Source organism: Artemia sp. Qi Xiang Cuo, chromosome 17 (assembly GCF_049724085.1).
Source record: "Artemia sp. Qi Xiang Cuo chromosome 17, ASM4972408v1, whole genome shotgun sequence".
Lineage (NCBI taxonomy): Eukaryota > Metazoa > Arthropoda > Branchiopoda > Anostraca > Artemiidae > Artemia > Artemia sp. Qi Xiang Cuo.
This window is the reverse complement of record NC_142810.1, coordinates 27,652,939-27,674,018: the sequence shown is the minus strand read 5'-3', so window position 1 is coordinate 27,674,018 and position 21,080 is coordinate 27,652,939. Positions and strand designations below refer to the sequence as shown.

At 36.0% G+C, this 21,080-nt stretch overlaps 1 protein-coding gene across 1 annotated transcript in view; it reads left to right on the top strand.

Moving 5' to 3' along the window:
* Window positions 1-21,080, top strand: part of LOC148942066 (protein rhomboid-like) — a 235,541-nt gene continuing 214,461 nt past the window's right edge. Inside the window, exon 1 of the mRNA XM_089103114.1 lies at window positions 1-58. The gene's annotated coding sequence lies outside the window, so the exon portion shown is untranslated. The remainder of the gene's footprint in view (window positions 59-21,080) is intronic.

Sequence of the window (21,080 nt, the reverse complement as noted above, 5' to 3'; positions counted from 1 at the left end):
AATATATTTAACTACAATAATCATTGACACTACACACAAACAATTAATAAGGTTTAAGGTTGGTTGAAGTATTGACAGTTTTATTTTTTCATGACCTGTTTAAAGTTTCACTATTCTTTAAGAAGGAAAATGAAAATATGGTAATAAATCAGCTAATTTTGGACTCATTCTTAATTATCATAATAGGCCTAAATCCAATTAAGATTGGCATCATATTCTCACTTGTTAGAAGGAAATGCATTTGGAAAATATTATCCAATTTCAGAAACTCAGATATAGGTAAGTTTTTCGTATAAATATAAATATTACAAATATAATAAGTTTTTCTATTGGAAATGAATTTCAGCCCCTCCCCCTAGGCCTATATAGGCTATACCTACCCTAACCCTGAATTGGCATAGTTGGGGGGGGGGCTGAAATTCATCTATGATAGAAATGCTTATTATATTTGTAATCAGCATAAAAAAAGACATCAAATGGTAGGCTATATTCACTTTAGTCCTAACTCAATAATATGATTTGGTAGATATTGACCCATATTTGTTGGAAATTAATTTTACCCCCCACCCCTATATATATACCAATTCAGGGTATATATTTGCACATTAGGGGGGGAGGGTTCAAAGTCACCTCTCATTTACATCAGAAATAAAATTTACCCCCACCCCCCTAATGTAGCCTACAAATATAGGCTATACCCTGAATTGATTTATATAGGGGTGGGGGTAAAATTTATTTCTGAAAAAAATGAACATCCATCCCTGAAAGTTTCATTTTCCTAACCCAACTCCTTTCCAAGATAGCCAAAAGTAACTAAAGTAGAATTTTACCAAATGATTATTATATATGCAAAGAGCAGAAAAATTAGAAAGAGCATTGAGTGGTATGTTTACTTTATTTGTAATTCAATAATATGAACAATGAAAAATTGACCCAGATATATTCCACCTATGGCATGTATCTAAATCAGAAAGACTCAATGTTAGACAGGCTTAATCTAAGACAAGTGTTGAGAAGTGAATAATTGTATTTACATTTGTTAGGCTATAGGGGCAATTTTTGCCTAAGTCTAAATGTTAGTAAACAAGGTTTTCCAAGATTATAATTGGCCAATCCTAATTAGATTTGTGTTTATCAACATATTCAAACTATTTAAGCCTATATTTATCATTCCAAGATTTGGATCCTGCTGCTCATAGTTAGGAAAGATATGTTCTAATCAAATTATTTATCCCAACTTAGCACTGTTCAAGTACTCAGGGTCTTAGCCTACTAATAAAATTTACCTCCCACCCCCTAATTAATAAATATGTTGTCCACTAATTTTAGAATCATTATTGACTTGCTATGAATGTGGTTCCTTTTGAAAATATAGTTGAATATAGTTGATAAACTTATTTGCAAACATATACACACCTTTTCTTAGAACCTTTGATTTTAACTTTGTTTGTTTGGCAAGGGGGAATGCATGTTTTATATAGAGATACACTGATTGTGGAAGTCAGTTGGGGTTATGGCTTTGCTCAAGCTTCTTGTACGCATATAGAATGTAAGTCTAATATGTTCCTTGCTATTTCCTAGTTTTATTATGTTAAATCCTAGCTAAAACTGTATATAGTCAGTAAATTTTCTATAGCCTGACTGTATTCTTTCTCTCACTTGTCACTGTCATCTTGCTTGTTTAGCATTAAATTAATAAGAAGATGAAAAGATTCAGCTTATAGATAATCATTCAGTAGATATCAACTATATATTTATACATTAGGATAGGGCCATAAAGTAAGTCAATAGCTTAAATTTTTTAGGAATTAATCTATAGCTTAAATTAAGGTAAATGACCTCTTTTTGGGAAAGACCACTTTTCTTTGGCATTCTGGAAAAATAACAATGGGTGTTTGCACCACCCCTTTTTACTACAGCATGATGCAATGTGAGGACAGTACAAAGAACCCTGCCTTCTTGATCAAATTTTCACCAATAATTTGTCAGCATAAATTAAAAATGTGGTTTTTGTTTTGAAAAGCAATTGAAAAGAAAAATTATATTTAATATCTGTGATTCATAGAATAAATGTAAAACAATAAAAGTCACATTTCTAGAATCAGAAGAAAATCAGATTTCTGTTAATATGTGAACAAAACTGAAACACTAAAAGGATATATTCATCAAATAGGATAATTGGTATTTCCAAAAAGAGGTCCTTCTAGATATATCAATAAAGTAATCATTCCAGCTGTTTGATCTTGAATAATTTTAATAAAAGACATATTGGTGCATAGTTTGGATTTCTAGCTACTTATTGATATATACTATTCTTCTCAATTCCTCTTTGGTAACAAGATGTGAGGGTTTTAGTTTTACATAATTTTGCTCAATTGGATATTGTTTTACCCTATGCTATCATCTAGGAAGGCCTTTTGCAGTAGGCTAACTAGGCTGTGGTAAATTAGTACAAGATTCCTTTTCTAGAATAAGAACTATAATTCAGAAGAGTGGAGTTATTTGATTCTAGTATTCAACATTCTTTCCAAATTTACTAGGTACTACAATGGTAGGTATTAAGGAGGAGGGGGGTGAATCAACATTGACCCTTAAGACCAATTTTGACAGGATTTAAAATTGAATCAACGTTGACAACTATGACCAATTTTGACAGGAATTAGTTCTATTGTAGACTTTTGAAATAAGTAAAACAAATTCAGGACATTCATGCAATTTAGTCCTAAATTTTCATTCAAAGGGATACAGAGAGCCATATTTTTCTAATTACATTAAATATTGCCTTATTTGTTATTCTCATTGAAAACACTGAAAAAAGAAGAACAAAACTGCCACCACTGGATTTCGAAAAATAAATCCCTCTCTATATTTTTATACATTGAATACATGGGGAGTGGGTAAGTACTGTGAAGGGGCCCTGGGATTCAGTCAAATTGGGAGCAACCTTTAAATTCAGTAAAAGAATTTTTACGATTGCCATGAAGGAAAAATTTACTCAACTGCCAAAATCAGTACAAAAAAGAATGCAAAACAACAAAAACAGCAAATCTAATTTCTGGCATAGGGCTATATCCATGTACTAGAGCTGGAATGCAATTAAAATGAAACCCAGTAAAAAGTCAATCTTGGTGTAAGATGTCCTTTTAAGCTAGGTACAACAACTGCTTAGTTCATTCCTTCTTGTAAACTAAATACTGTTATAACAAATTTCTTTTTTCATTATCTTCAATAAATTCCTATTTTTTGGCTGCAACCCCCAAGGTGTTTTTTGGGATGTAGTTAAGCCCAATAATTTTTGAGACTGCACCTTCTTTTCATTTATGGTTTAAATGTTTTGAAAGTTTTGAAAAGAGACACAAATTCTAATAACATAGTAAATGTTAAAAGAAAAAACATAATTACCATTTTATTCTTTTTTTTTGTTATTAGGAGGGGTGGACCCACAATCAGTGGGTTGAGGCTCAGGCTTTCAAGGCCCATTGCCTCTATACCCCAAAAACTAAGCTCTATTAATGGTTGGGGGGGGGGGAGGGGCAATGAAGGGTTTAGCCTCCCCACCCTTACCATATATCATGCCAGCTGTTGGACTTCTCCTTCCCTTACTATGTCCTCCTGCTTAACAGTCCTTGTTTCCACAGTGGCCATCTCGAATTTTTGGCATAATGCGGATTCACCCCTCCCTATTTGGAAAAGATGTTTCCCAAAATTTCCAATTCCTGTTATGGCTTCTGTAACCGTTCTTGTCTTGAACCTTTTGAAGTTGTACAAAATGTTTAGTCAGGGTGGGGCTGAACTTTGGGAGTAATTCCTTTGTTTCCTTACACCTCACCTTCCTATGCCAGTTTTTAGGAGGAATTAGGATGGAAGGTTCTGGACCATAATATCTCAGCAATGTCCCATGCTTAGCTGCTTCATCTGCCACCTCATTACCCTTTATTTCAGAGTGCCCTCGGACCCACATCAGAGTAATTTGGTTTTCTTTGGATGTCAAGCTATTCATGGCCTTGTTGCATTCCAATTGTCTATTTTGCCAGCTCTTTACACTCTGAAGAGCCTTTAGGCGTGCTTGATTGTCAGTTAAGATACATTCATGGTTTCCTGTATTTTCAACATTTCCAACAGTCTTCCAGCTGCCAGTTCCATTCCAAACATTTCAGCCTGAAAAACTGTGGCAAATTTTCCCAGGTGATAACTGATTACCTCCTTGTCCACAGAAGAAAAACGCTAGTCTTTGCACCCTTATTAAGGGGGCTATGTGGCTCGCAATTTAGGTTGAATTGACCCAAACCGCTATTCCATGTGACAAGATTGGTCTAATTGCCGTCTTATATAAATACATGATCATAGTGGAAGTCAAGCCCCAGTTCTTTCCCACAATTCGTTGACACTGAATTAGGGAAGCTGTGGCTTTCTGTGCCTTTTCAAGACAATGAGGTTTTCAGCTTAGTTGATGATCAATCATGACCCCTAGGTATTTCACCTGCTTTTTTAGGGAAATGGGTAGTCATATATTTTTAGAGCAAAGGGAGCTTGCCATTTCCTCTTTTTTGTGAATACTACTACTTCACTATTTCCAGGTGCTAAGCATAGTTTATAATTCTGTGACCATATTTGGATTTTGGTCCAGCATGTGGTGTCCCAATTCAAACAGTATCCTTAGACATTTTCCTCTCAGTAAGGATAGTAGCTCATCCACATATGCCTGGCTATATCAGGAATGTTGTTTTAATTAATTCAGCAGGCTGTTCATGACCGGGTTCCACATATATAGGGAGATTTTTTTTTTTTTTTTTTTTTTTTTTTTAATGCTACGTTTTTTCCAATGTTTAGTGAAGGTCCTACCATTAGATGGGATTTAAAAGCATTTTCATATTATATTTTTGTAGTTCTCTCTTTAATTTTTGGCAAAGTAAAAGATATAACTTGAAAGATAAAGAATTGGTAATTGCTAAGGTGTGTAATTGATTCATTTTCTTCTGTAATTCTGCATTCAATTATTTTGTTTATATTTTGAGATGTCATCTTTTTGGAATACCCATTTCCAGCTAAAATACGTTTAGTGGCAATTAGTCAATTCTGTATAGATTTTTTTTTTTTTTTTTTTTTTTTTTTTTATGCTACGTTTTTTCCAATGTTTAGTGAGGATCCTACCATTAGATGGGATTTAAAAGCATTTGCATATTGTATTTTTTTAGTTCTCTCTTCAAATTTTGGCGAAGTAAAAGATATAATTTGAAAGATAAAGAATTGGTATTTGCTAAGGTGTGTAATTGATTCATTTTCTTCTGTAATTCTGCATTCAATTATTTTGTTTATATTTTGAGATGTCATCTTTTTGGAATACCCATTTACAGCTAAAATACGTTTAATGGCAATTAGTCAATTCTGTATAGAACTTGGTGATTTCTCCAACAACAGAAATGATTTTTCTAACTATAATTACGAAAAAGAAGGAAAGAACAGAACCTTGTATGCTTCTAGCATTGAAGAACACAAAATAAATTTTGGATTCTCAACCCCAAACAAGTTTAAATTTATAAGTAAAGGTTAAAATGAAATACACTCTGAGAAAAGTCAACATACTTTGGCTCACTTAGCAAAACAAAATAAGTTTATGATTGTATATGATGTGAAGTAAGTTATGATTAACTTAATCTATATTATCCGTAGAATTTTGAAATAAAAAGATTGGTTCATTCTTTAGAAACTTTTGTTTGAAGAAAACTCATACATACACATAGTGCATAGGAGTCACCCTGCATTGTTTTTTTATTTATCTTATTGGTCTTGTTTAAAAACAAAAACTATAGTGTACTAGATGTAAGTTTCTTTCGTTTTTTGGTGGTTTTTTTCCTCATGTTTTTATGTTTGTCTTAATTTATTTAAATAATTCTTTTTTTTTATTTTCGCATTGAGAAAAGCTTCTGGATGTGAAGTCGAAGTTATTAAAATTTTGTGATTATTTGTATAACCAAGATTGTGTTTTCTTTCTTTCAAAGTTCAGCTGTTTAGTTAAAAGTTTAGCCGTTTTGGATATTTTGATTTATTTTAATTATGTGCAGCTAAACTTGAAGGAAGTCTGAAAATCTGATTAGTAAAAAAATTCGAATGTAACAAAGTGGGAATTTTGTTCAGCAGTAGGGGTACCGTGCATTGTTCCCAAACAGAACGTTTTGATCCTTTGAAATCACAATAAAAAGAAATTACAGGAAGTACCAAGAAAAAGAATTAGTTTCAAGGTTACAATAATAAATATAAGTTTAGCTTAAATTTGAAATCACTGGGTGATGTAAGTGAGAAGCGCTCTAAAAAAGAACATCAATGAACCACATGGAATATCAGTTACCTGTATTCTAGCGAAATATGCAAGAATTGGTTTGAAAAGGAAGAGATGAGGATTTCAAGAAATAGGGAGGAGCCCAAGAGCCTTTATGTACATTCTTGTTCAGATTTGATTGCAGGAATTTTTTTTTTGTTAGGGGGTCATTTGATTAAAAACAAACAATAGACCAGTGGTCACACTGGACCACACATTGTAACAATAGACCATAACATTGATTAAAAACAAACAATATACCAGTGGTTTCCAAACTTTATTTTACCACGGCTCCTTTGAAAATATTTGATCATATGGAGCCTCCCTTCCATTTTATAAAATGATGTAGACACGAAATATTTAATACTACGAAATTTCTTGACATAAACTAATACAAACGAAGAAACGAATAACAATTTTAAATTATTGTCTTTTAATCAAGGGCGCCGGCAGAAAATTTTCCAGAGGGGGGGGGGGAGACGCTAAAATAACAGTTGTGGTTGGGTGAAATTTTAGGTGGTTTAGGGCATCAAACTACGACTTTAACCCGAAGAGGACGAATTTGCAATCGATTAAAATCCTGAGAAGCTAATTGATTTAAAAAGTATCAATAGCCGTATTTTAGGCTTCCCAGTTGCAAAAGAAGTAATGCCACACGGTAGAAGTACTGGATTCAACCAAGTTGATTCACTTTATTTGTAATGAAAATAGACTAGGTTATTTGTAATTGCGTATCAGCTATAATGAGGGGGGGGGGTGAGTTATTGTTTAGGGGGGAGTAGGGTAGATTCTACAATAGTACATTTTAATCGACAAACTGCTTATTTTTTATGAGGCTTCAGATAAATGTTGAAAGAGGAAGGGAGGAGTAGGAATTAAATAAAACTTTTCTGATTATGCTGATTCCAAATATGTAAGTTTTATAAAGTTTAGTCTTGCCCATCAAAAGCTACGAGCCTGAGAAAATTTGTCTGATTTTCGAAAAAAGGGGGAAATGCCCCCTTGAAGTCATAAAATTATAATTCAAATCACACTATCAGATTCAGCATATCAAGGAATCCTACTGTAGAGGATTCAGGCTCATATCTGCAAAAATGTGGAATTTTGTAATTTTTGCCAGAAGAAAAATCAGAGATGCGTGTTTATTTGTTTTTTTGTTTAGTTTTTTTTTTCCCAAGGGTGATCGTTTCGACTCAGTGGGACTAGAACATCAGGAGAGGGCTCATTTTAACGGAAAAGAAAAGTTCTAGTGCCCTTTTTAAGTAACAAAAAAAATTGGATGGCAACTAGGCCCCCTCCCAAGCAACTTTTTTCTCAAAATCACCCAATCAAAATTTTGAAATCCAATAACTATGTCTTTGGAGATAAAATGACCCCCTACAGCCCCCGGGGAAAGGTTTTTAAGTTATAAAATTTGCCCATTGTTTTTGTTCTTGGGACGTATGCATACATTTTTCGGGTGGTGAGGAGAGGACATTTTCCAGGGGGCAAACTTTTCAGGGGAAATTTTACACTGGGTGAATTTTCCAGAATTCATATACGAATTTCTTAATATGTCTTGCTTTCTCTTTACCGATTCAATTTTGCGCGTCGAGATGTTAAGGGTAATTGTCCGGGAAATCTTTTCGGCAGAATTGATTTGTTCAGAGGATATTTCTATGGGGAAAGGGACTTTTCCGTGGAGGTGGATTCAAGTACCCTGGCATTATTTAAAAAACGATCAGAAATAAGAAAAAAACAAGTTTTTTCAACTGAAAGTAAGGAGCAACATTTAAACTTAAAGGGAACTGAAATTATTACGTATATGAGGGGGGTTTGCCCCTGTTCAACACTTCGCTCTTTACGCTAAAGTCTATATTTTTTCCCAATGCTTTGAAAACGACTCCTGAAACACAAGGGTCGTTTAATTAGAACAATAATTAACTTTTTTAATGCCTAAAAACTGTAGCGTGAAGAGAGAAATGTTGAGGGGGGCAATCCCACTTATATACGTAATGATTCCTGTTTGTTTTAAGTTTTAATGTTGCTCCTTGTATTTAGTTGAAAAAAAATATATCGACAGTTTTAAACTTATTTATTAAACACCAAAATATTTAATGCTTTTAGAATCAGTGTTTATAAAAAGTAACGCATTATCAAAGTAGTTTGTTCAAAGTAGCCTAAACTATGATTAAGAAAATTAAATAATATTTTTTAATGCAATATTTTAATTTGATTTTGAATACCAAAAGCCAGTATATATGACACCTTTACACTTCGTAACTGTAAAAAGATTAAATCTTTTTCAAAGTGACAACTAGATAAATCCAATCACTCCCGAAAAAAAAATAATTAAACACAGAAAAGTATCCATTCAGGTGAAAAACACAGAAATTCCCAGCATTCCGTTCAGGGGAAACATTTCTCATTATAGTGGCTTGATATTTCAGCTCATGGGTACTCTTGCAATGCAAGTATACGATGACGGTATATTCTTACCGAAATTGCCCCTTATTAAGTTGTTTTCCTTGTATTTTCTATAATTATACGAACTTTCCTGTGTTCTAATAACTGCACTAATTACAAATAAACAAATACATATTTAGGATTATCATCAATAGATCATTCTTTGATTGAATGTTATCAATGGTTAGGCTCTTATACTTTCGTTATTGACAATGATTGTTATTTACTTACCATTCATTACTATGAAGAATTTGATGGGTTTTTTTTTTCGCTCCAACCAAATTATTCAGAAATTTTTTTTGTGGAAAACTGGTTACTCAGTTACAAATTAGGACTTATATTTTCCTTATTAAGAGTCAAAATCTATTGGGAGACAGCCAACAATGGGGTAACCCCCATTTTTCCCATGGTTTATTTTCTTTCCTATGGTTTCTTTATAATTACTTTATGGTCCCAAATTTCTATGTGGGCCATGCCCCCCCCCCCCCCTAGAAATTTTTGTTCTGAATGCTTTCACATTAAATTTTGAATCAATAGAATGATTCAAATTTTGAATAAAAAAAAATTCACAGAAATTCACCTAGATATTCACTCTTAATATTTAGTCAAAATTGATTTAGAGATGCGTTCTGAAAATTTTGTTTTAAAGTATGTCAAGATAATTCAACCAAGTTTTCTTTCTTGTTGCTTGTTCATTCAAATTTGTCATCTTCTTCGTCAATAAAAGGATTCTGTATCCACGCATATTTTGTATAATCGAAATCATTAAACTAATTCAAGAAATGAATTAACAAAGTATCTAAGCGTTCAACAAATGTATTTTTGTTTGCTTCTATGGTATCATGAGCACACAAATTTGAAAGTGAAAACATTTCAGTTTTTTTTTAAATTTGTCTTCCATAGCTCCATTTTTCTTCTGAATGCTTCCAAATTAAATTTCGAATCAATAGAATGATTCAAATTTTGAATCAAGTATTTCTTCAAAATACCTAATTTTCCTAAAAATTTGCACCGTACGGGACAGTTTAATAATAAAATTACCATCCCTAAACATATTTGTATCCTCTTTATTTTTTTCGATAAAAATTGCAATTTCCGCTTTGACTTTGTGTATCCTCTGAATAACTTAGGCACGAGATAGCCATCGTTCTTCAATCAAACAGTCCATGGTAACGAACTGTAAGTAAGGAGCGATCCGGCTCAATAGTAACCGAAACTCTAAAAAATGGAATTTTGTTCCCTTTTCCAGCTGTCCTAGTTTCAAACTGATTATTGCTATTTATACAATCAACTTCTTTTATTTTTTAATCAGTACGAAAATATCAACACTTCTCCTCCCCCGCAGAGCCATGACTCCCGTTCAGGGAAATAATAAAAATTAGGATCATCAGAGGCAACGTTAGCCTTTAATATATTTTTTCCACCCCCTTCGTATGGACGAGAGTAGTAAGGCATCTAGTACCACGGAATGTGATTGCGTAATATGCATTGCCAGGGTCAGTCACCTATTACAATGAACGATACTTACCTTACCAGACGGATTTTCTGAGGTAACACCCATTTTTTGGAGGTCAAACAGAGAGAGAGAGCGGTCACACTATCTTGATTAGTAGTTGGATTCGGATATAAGGAGTAATTTTCATTGTAGTTCATATTAGTAAGAGAATTGAATTCAGAGAGAGAGAATAGTTTATTTGAGAGGATATTAGTGGAGAAAAAAATGAGTGGTGCATTTACACTATTGGAGATTAATGATGGAACCGACAGCAGCAGCAGCAATGATATACGAGCACCCAATGTAGCTATGGAAATAACCGCTGGCTGTAGCCTATGTCTTGAATGGGACATTATGTATGCAGGATACCTGATATCATTAAGCACGTGTAAGAAGGAGGAGCAACTGTGTTTTGCTGGTAAAGTGAATATTCTCCATATAAATAAACTTCGGTCTGCATTAGATGTCCTATCGAAATATATTGATGAGAACAAAATGCATCAGTGATTAATATTATTACTGTAATTAGGTTCAGTAAAATTGTTTCTAAGTCAATGGTATTTTTTTTTCTATACTAGACTAGTTTTTTTTCTCTATAGTAGAAAAGGAAATTTGGGTTAGTCTGAATTTGGCAGCGGGAGTGCTAGGACTCTAGAAAAAATGAATAAATTCGAGAAAGAGCGAATAATGAGGAATCTATTTCCTATGGAAAAACTTTGTTTCTAGATGATGATTTTCTAGTACTATCTATTCAAAGGAAGATATTTTCTCGGGGAATGCTTGTTGATATAATGAAAACTGATTCTCCATCATTAGACTATTGTATGAAGCTTCTACATCGTGGTCCAAATGCATTTACACAATTTGTTGATATATTGATCACGACACGGCAAAATGATATTGTGGATGTGCTTTTAAACATTAGTTTTGAAATTTAGGACTTTTTCATGAGAAAGATGGTGCTCAAGGATGATTTACTCCTCTCTCTCTCTCTCTCAGACAATTTTTGATGTTGTTAGCTCAGTTTCATTGTGGTAGTGAGAGGGTCAACACATGACAAAATATATCATACATGTCCGTTATGTATGTACTCACTGGGTAGCTGGTCATTATCATGTGAGAATTGCACAATGATTGAGGAGTATGATGAAAAGTGTAGATTATGCAACCCGTGTAAATTGCATAGAGGATATCCTGTACAAATTAAAGGTTTTAATTCCTGTCATGAAGAGGTGTGTGACTCTCATCCTAGAGGCCACCTATGCTTCAATTGTCACTATGTTAAATGTAATCAGTGGGAGAATACATATCCCGGTATGATTGGAAAGAATCCTGACCGTGATTTTAGTTTATTGCTGCAAGATTGGTATCGTCGTCGTTTTAGATTGTTCTGGGAGAAGGACCCGGGTCATCGATTCAACTGCTGGAACAATAAACGAATATGATTTCTACATCATCGTTCTGAAGACATTGGATGTTATGATTACAAGATGACTGATTTTCATTTGGTTGTGACGGAATGTGATTCGATACTTGAGCACACTATTTTTGAAATTGCTTCAAATAAGCAAATTGAAACATGTGAATCCTATAAAATGAATGAGAATAGTATCATTGACTATACAAAGTTATATGACAAGAGTGAAATCACACTCTACTGTAGAAAATTGACCCTGACATTGCACTACATCAAGATCAGTACACCGTAAATTCAGATAATTTACCTGCACTAGTTGATGTCGACAAATACATAGAAGTGGACGAAATCTAAAGAGTAGAAAAGTAGTTTTTATAATGTATATAATTTTTTTTTATTAATAAAAAATTTAAAATACATCTTTAGAAAATTTTATTATCAGGGCACTAAAATCAATATTAAATACACTTGTAAGTATATTCTCCACTAGAAAGTCTTTTAATTGAGGTAATTCAACGTAGATGTTGAGAAACTGCTTGTAGGTGTAGCCACGACATCTGAACATGTAAAAGAGTAGTGCATAAAAGCCACATGTCTTAGTTGCTAAATCCTGTACTCTTCGTTGATTTTGAATAATGATTTTCCCCCTGATTTCAATAAAGTTGCTGATGTATGGTGCGTAGAATTTATACGATAGGCCAAGATGGTCAAAAAATTCAATATTCTTCGCTGTTTGAAAGATGCATAGCCAATGACTGGTCTTCAAAGTCGACGGACTGCTATTAACAATGATTAGGGTGTTGTTAACACTTGGAATTTTTTCAATGAAGTCCGAAGGTATGCAATAGGACTTGTACCGGGACATGTATGGATCCATACTAAATACGTTGATTATTTGGTTTGTGTTCATGGTGCTAGGTCTAGTAGAACACTGCCGTCGGGGATGATTTCCCAATAGGTTTCAAATTGACTCAGTGATATTAGCGTGATACTCTCGGTCAGAGCATTGGCAAATGCGAAAATAAACGTTTGTGTCATTTTGATCTGTGTGTCTTTCTTTTGGATGTTTGTGTCTCTTAGGGACCGTGTGTGTCTCTTTGGGCTATGTGTGTCTCTTTGGGCTGTTTGTGTCATTTTGATCTGTGTGTCTTTCTTTTGGATTTTTGTGTCTCTTAGGGACCGTGTGTGTCTCTTTGGGCTATGTGTGTCTCTTTGGGGCGTCTGAATCTTTTGGTCTGTATGTGTCTGTCTGGGCGTGTTTTGTCTCTTTTGGCTGTTTGTGTGTGTCTTTTGGGTTTGTGTGTCTCTTCGGGCTGTGTGTGTCTCTTTAGCCTGTGTGTGTGTCTCTTTGGGCCGTGTGTGTCTCTTTAGGCTGTATGTCTCTTTGGGCAGTTTGAATCTTTTTGGTCTGTGTGTGTCTCTTTTGGTTTTTTGTGTCGTGTTGGGCTTTGTCCGTCTCTGTTGGATGTGTGCGTCTCTTTGGGCCGTGTGCATCTCTTTGAGCTGTATGTGTCTCTTGGGCTGTTTGAGTCATTTTGGTCTGTGTGTGTTTCTTTTGGCTCTTTGTGTCTCTTAGAGGCCATGTGTGTCTCTTTGGGCAATGTGTGTCTCTTTGGGGATGTTTGAATCTTTTTGGTATGTATGTGTCTGTATGGGCCTGTTTTTTCTCTTTGGGCTGTGTGTGTGTGTCTTTGGGCTTTGTGTGTCTCTTCGGACTGTGTGTATGTCTCTTTAGCCTGTGTGTGTCTCTTTGGGCTGTGTGTGTCTCTTTAGGCTGTGTGTCTCTTTGGGCAGTTTGAATCTTTATGGTCTGTGTGTGTCTATTTTGACTGTTTGTTTAGTTTTGGGCTTTGTGTCTCTGTGTGGATGTGTGCATCTCTTTGGGCCGTGTACGTCTCTTTGAGCTGTATTTGTCTCTTTGGGCTGTGGGATGTCTCTTTGTGATGTGTGTCTCTTTAGGCTGTGTGTGTCTCGTTGGACTGTGTGTCTTTTTTGGGGTGTCTGAGTCTTCTTGGTCTGTAAGTGTCTCTTTGTGCTGTTTGAGTCTTTTAGGTCGGTGTTTGTCTCTTTGGGTTGTGCTTCTCTTTGGGCTGTCTGTGTCTCTTTGAGCTGTTTGTGTCTCTTGAGGCTGTGTGTGTCCCTTTGGGCTGTGCGTCTCTTTGGGCTGTTTGAATCTTTTTGGTCTGTTTGTGTGACTCTTTGGGCTGTTTGAGTCTTTTTGGTCTGTGTTTGTCTCTTTGGGCTGTTTGTTTCTCTTTGGGCTGTGTGTGTTTCTTTGGGCTTTGTGCGTCTCTTTGGGCTGTGTGTCTCTTTGGAGTGTTTGAGTCTTTTTGAGCTGTTTGTGTCTCTTTGGGCTGTTTGAGTCTTGTTGGGCTGTGTTTGTCTCTTTGGGCTGTTTGTGTCTCTTTGGGCTGTTTGTGTTTCTTTGGGCTATGTGTGTCTCTTTGGGCTGTTTGAGTCATTTTGGTCTGTGTGTCTTTCTTTTGGCTGTCTGTGTCTCTTAGGGGCCGTGTGTGTCTCTTTTGGCTATGTGTGTCTCTTTGGGGCGTTTGCATCTTTTGGTCTATATGTGTCTGTATGGGCGTTTTTTGTGTATTTGGCCTGTGTGTATGTCTCTTTGGGCTATGGGTGTCTATTCAGGCTGTGCGTGTCTCTTTAGCCTGTGTGTGTGTCTCTTTGGGCTGTGTGTCTCTCTTTAGGCCGAGTGTATCTTTGGGCAGTTTGAATCTCTTTGGTCTATGTGTGTCTCTTTTGGCTTTTTGTGTCGCTTTGGGGTTTGTGTGTCTCTGTTGGATGTGTGCGTCTCTTTGGGCCGTGTGCATCTCTTTGATCTGTATGTGTCTCTTGGGCTGTTTGAGTCATTTTGGTCTGTGTGTGTTTCTTTTGGCTGTTTGTGTCTCTTAGAGGCCATGTGAGTCTCTTTGGGCAATGTGTGTCTCTTTGGGGTGTTTGAATCTTTTTGTTATTTATGTGTCTGTATGGGCGTTTTTTTTCTCTTATGGCTGTGTGTGTGTCTATTTGGGCTTTGTGTGTATATTAGGACTGTGTGTATGTATCTTTAGCCTGTGTGTGTCTCTTTGGGCTGTGTGTGTCTCTTTAGGCTGTGTGTCTCTTTGGGCAGTTTGAATCTTTATGGTCTGTGTGTGTGTCTCTTTTGGCTGTTTGTGTCGTTTTGGGCTTTGTGTCTCTCTGTAGGATGTGTGCGTCTCTTTGGGCCGTGTACGTCTCTTTGAGCTGTATGTGTCTCTTTCAGCTGTGGGTGTCTCTTTGTTATGTGTGTCTCTTTAGGCTGTGTGTGTCTCGTTGGACTGTGTATCTTTTTGGGGTGTATGAGTCTTTTTAGTCTGTTTGTGTCTCTTTGGGCTGGTTGAGTCTTTTAGTTCTGTGTTTTGTCTCTTTGGGTTGTTTGTCTTTTTGGGCTATATGTGTCTCTTTGAGCTGTTTTTGTCTCTTGATGCTGTGTGTGTCTCTTTTGGCTGCGTGTCTCTTTGGGCTGTTTGAGTCTTTTTGTTCTCTTTGTGCTGTTTGAGTCTTTTTGGTCTGTGTCTGTCTCTTTTGGCTGTTTGTGTCTCTTTGGGCTGTGTGTGTTTCTTTGGGCTTTGTGTGTCTCTTTGGGCTGTGTGTCTCTTTGGGCTGTTTGAGTCTGTTTGGTCTGTGTGTGTCTCTTAGGGCTGTTTGAGTCTTTTTGGGGTGTGTTTGTCTCTTGGGGCTGATTATGTCACATTGGGCTGTTTATGATTCTCTGGGTTATATGTGTCTCTTTCGAATGTTTTATACATTTTGTTCTGTGTGTGTTTCTTTAGACTTTTTTTGTCTCTTTGGAGTCATGTGTGTCTCTTTGTGCTATGTGTGTATCTTTGGGGTGTTTGAATCTTTATGGTCTGTATGTGTCTGTTTGGGCTTTTTGTGTCTCTTTGGGCTGTGTGTGTCTCTTTAGCCCGTGTGTGTCTCTTTGGGCTGTGTGTGTCTCTTTAGGCTGTGTGTGTCTTTGGTCAGTTTGAATCTTTTTGGTATGTTTGTGTTTCTTTGGGCTGTTTGTGTTTCTTTGGGCTATTTGTGTCTCTTTGGACTGTTTGAGTCATTTTGCTCTTTGTGTGTTTCTTTCGGCTGTTTGTGTCTCTTTGGGCTATGTGTGTCTCTTTTGGGTGTTTGAATCTTTTTGGCCTGTATGTGTCTGTATGAGCGTTTTTTTTGTCTCTTTGGGCTGTGTGTGTGTGTCTCTTTGGGCTTTGTGTGTCTCTTCGGGCTGTGTGTGTCTCTTTAGCCTGTGTGTGTGTCTCTTTGGGATGTGTGTCTCTTTGGTCAGTTTTAATCTTTTTGGTCTGTGTGTGTCTCTTTTAACTGTTTTTGTGTCTTTTTGGGCTTTGTGTGTCTTTGTTGGATGTTTGCGTCTCTTTGGGCCATGTGCGTCTCTTTGAGCTGTTAGTGAAGTTATAGTGGAGGGCGACAATGTCTTCAAAGTCAAGGCTATAAGAAAAAAAAAGTTCCGGATATTTTTGTCGGTTTGTAGTTTACGCACTAATATCAATATCAGTAATGATTCTATTTGAACTTTCTCCAAGTTGATCAAATTGGTCTCTAAACGGTTCATGATAAAAAAAATAGTTTGGGACAAGAAAAAAAAACAAACTAAAATAATGTCGTGAAATCATTTTTAACACTCAGAGAAGTTTTTTTTTTGTGTGTAATTTTTTGTTTGTGTATTTATTATTTTTGTTTTTGTGGGTTAGTTTTTTTTGGGTTTGTAAGTTTTTTTTTGTGTGTAAATTTTTTTTGTGTGTGTGTGTGAGTTTTTATGTGTGTGTAAGTTTTTTTTTTTGTGTGTGTAAGTTTTTTTTTGTGTGTGTAATTTTTTATGTACGTATAAGTTTTTATGTGTGTGTAAATTTTTGTGTGTGTGTAATTTTTTCTGTGTGTGTGTAAGTTTTTGTGGGTGTGTAAGTTTTTGTGTTTGTGTAAGTTTTTGTGTGTGTGTGTGTACGACACACTCAAAGTGACGACTTACACATAGAGACGACACACACACACAGAGACGACACACTCAAAGTGACGACTTACACACAGAGACGACAAACACACAGAGACGACAAACACACATAGAGAGACGACACACATACAGAGACGACAAATACACAGAGACAACACACACACAGGTACGAAACACAAAAAGAGACGACACACTCACAGAGAGGACAAACACACAGAAACAACATACACACTCAGTGAGACGACACACACATAGAGACAAAACAGACAGAGAGATGACAGACACACAGAGACGAAACATCCACAGAGAAGATACAAGCAAAGAGACGACACACACACACACAGAGTCCACTCACACACAGAGACGAAACACACAAAGAGACTAATCACAAACAGAGAGGATAAACACACAGAAACGACACATAGAGACGACACATGCACAGAGACGATACACACACACACAGATAAGAAACACACAAAGAGACGTCACACACACACAGATACGAAACACACACACAGAGAGACGAAACACACACACACACACATTGAGATGACACACACATAGAGACAACACAGACATAGAGATGACAGACACACAGATACGAAACACCCACAGAGACGACACATTCACAGAGACGATACACACACACACACACACACACAGAGGCCACACACACACACAGAGAGGACAAACACACAGAGGCGACAGGCACAAAGAGACGAATCACACACAGAGAGGACAAACACACAGAAACGACACATAGAGACGACACATTTACAGAGACGAGACACACACACACACACAGAGACAGCACACACAGAGAGACAAAACACAAACACAGAAAAGACAAACACACATAGAGACGACACACACAAAGAGACGTCACACACACACAGATACGAAACACACATAGAGACGACACACACATAGAGACAACACACACACACACAGAGACAACATCCACACTAGAAGACACAAAAAAACAGAGACGACACACCCACAGAGATGACACACACATTGAGACGACACACGCACAGACACGACACACAAACAGAGTCATAGTGAGAGAGATATCCAAAAAGTGGGGTTGATCTAGGTTCACTTCGAGTGGCGCGCCACTCTAAGTGAACCTAGACCAACCCAATCATTGTTAATAGCAGTCCGTCGACTTTGAAGACCAGTCATTGGTTATGCATCTTTCAAACAGCGAAGAATATTGAATTTTTCGATCCTCTTGGTCTATCGTATAAATTCTACGCTCCAGACATCAGCAACTTTATCGAAAGCAAGGGGAAGATCATTATTCAAAATCAACGAAGAGTACAGGATTTAGCAACTAAGACATGTGGCTTTCATGCACTACTCTTTTTCATGTTCAGATGCGTGGCTACACCTACAAGCAGTTTCTCAACATCTACTTTGACTTACCTCGATTGAACGACTTTCTAGCGTATAATATACTTACACTTTTATTTAATATTTATTTTTGTGCCATGATAATAAAATTTTATAAAGATTTTTGTTAATTCTCTTATTAATAAAAAAAAATTTATATACATGATAAAACGACTCTTCTACTCTTTAGATTTCATCCACTACTAGGTATTTGCCGACAACAACTAGTGCAGGTAGATCATCTGAATTCACAGTGTACTGATCCTGATGTACTGCAATGTTAGGGTCACATTTTCTACAATAGAGTATGACTTCAGTTTTGTCATATCTCTTTGAATAGTCAACGAGACTATTCTCATTCATTCTATGGAATTCGAATATTTCACCTTGTTTATTTCAAGCAATTTCACAAACAGTATCCTCAAGTGTTGAATCACATTCCGTCACAGCCAAATAAAGATTAGTAGACTTATAATCGTAACGCCCAATGTCTTCACAACGATGACGTAGAAATCATATTCGTTGGTTGTTCCAGCAGTTGAATCGATGACCCGGTTCCTTCTCCCAGAACAATCTAAAACGATGACGAGACCAATCTTGCAGCAATAAACTAAAATCACGGTCAGGATTCTTTCCAATCATACCGGGATATGTACTCTTCCACTGATTACATTTATCATAATGACAATTGGAGCATAGGTGGCCTCTAGGATGAGAGTCACACACCTCCTCAAGACAGGAATTACAACCTTTAATTTGTACAGCATATCCTCTATGCAATTTACACGGGTTGCAGAATCTACACTTTTCATCATACTCCTCAATCATTGTGCAATTCTCCCATGATGATGTCCAACTGCCCAGCGAGTACATACATAACGGACATGTATGGAACATTTTGTCATGTCTTGATACTGTCACTATCACAATTAAACTGAGCTAGCAACAACAACAATTGTCTGAGAGAGAGAGAGAGAAAGGAGTAAATCATCCTTGAGCACAATCTTTCTCATGAAAAGGTCATAAATTTCATAACTAATGTTTAAAAGCACATCCACAATATCATTTTGTCTCGTCGTGATCAACATATCAATAAATTGTGTAAATGCATTTGGATCACGATGTAGAAGCCTCATACAGAAGTCTAATGATGAGGAATCAGTTTCCATTATATCAACAAGAATTTCCCGAGAAAATATGTTCTTTTGAATAAACAACTCTAGAAAATCATCATCTAGAATCAAACATTTTTCCATAAGAAGTAGATTCCTCATGATTCGCTCTTTCTCGAATCTGTCCATTTTTTAGAGTCCTAACTCTCTCACAACCAACTTCAGACTAACCAGAATTTCTTTTTGTTCTCTAGAAAATATACGCTAGTTTATTATAGAAAGAAAAAATACCATTGATTTAGAAACATTTTTATTGAACATAATTACAATAATAATATTAATCACTGATGCATTTTTTTCTCATCAATATATTTCGATAGGACATCTAATGCTGACCGAAGTTTATTTATATGGAGTAAATTCACTTTTCCAGCAAAACATAGTTGCTCCTCCTTCTTACACTTGCTTAATGATATCAGGTATCTTGCATACATAATGTCACATTCAAGATATAGGCTACAGCCAGCGGTTATTTCCATAGCTACATTGGGTACTCGTATATTATTGCTGCTGCTGCTGTTGGTTCCATCATTAATCTCCAAAAGTTTAAATGCACCACTCATTTTTTTCTCCACTAATATCCTCTCAAATAAACTATTCTCTCTCTCTGAATTCAATTCTCTTACTAATAAGAACTACAATGAAAATTACTCCTTATATCCGAATCCAACTACTAATCAAGATAGTGTGACCACTCTCACTCTCTGTTTGACGTCCAAAAAATGGGTGTTACCTCAGAAAATCCGTCTGGTAAGGCCAGTACCGTTCATTGTAATAAGTGACTGACCCTGGCAATGCATATTACGCAATCACATTCCGTGGTACTAGATGCCTTACTACTGACGAGGCGATCGCAGAAGCTTAGGAGAGTGCTTTCCATGAAGGATGTTTCCTTGGGGGAAGGGACATTTCTAGGAAGGAGGCGCCGGATTTCCCAGCATTATTTAAAAAACGATCAAAAATTAAAAAAAAAAACAAGTTTTTTTCAACTGAAAGTAAGGAGCTACATTAAAACATAAAACGAACAGAAATTATTACGTATATGAGGGGGTTCGCCCCCTATTCAATACCTCGCTCTTTACGCTAAAGTTTTTTTTTGGTACTTTCAAAAGAGCTATCTATTCAAATTAACCGGCATTTGTGATTCGATAAAAATTTGAACTTTAGCGTAAAGAGCGAGGTATTGACTAGGGGGTGAACTTTCAATATACGTAATAAAAACATACGAATACAGAAATTCGTTACGTAAGTTGATTCGTAAATTACGTCAGAACAAAATTTCGAGAAACCCATTTAGCCAAAAAAAGAAAATTAATATGCAAATTTCGTTTTAATTATTCATGTACAGTGAGCCATGTACAATAAAAAACAAGCTTTTTTAATTGAAAGTAAGGAGCGACATTAAAACTTATTAGTAAGGAGCGACATTAAACGAACAGAAATTATTCCGTATATGAAAGGGAGCTGTCCCCTCCTCAACGCCTCGCTCTTTATGCTAAAGTTTGACTGTGTCTCACAGCTTTATTTTTTAAAACAATCAAAAACTTTAGCGTAAAGAGTGAGGCGTTGAGGAGGGGACAGCCCCTTTCGTATACGGAATAATTTCTGTTCGTTATAAGTTTTAATGTTGCTCCTTACTTTCAGTTAAAAAAACTTGTTTTTTTTTATTTAATATGGTACAAAAGTGAGGCGTGTAAGTAGCTCCCATACCGTCACACAACTTTATAAATCAAACAGTTCTTGGTAACGAACTGTAAGTAAGGAGCGACCCGGCTCAATAGTAACCGAAACTCTAAAAACGGGATTTTGATAGCAACAGATATATCAAAAGAATCAAATTTTAATGCTGATTT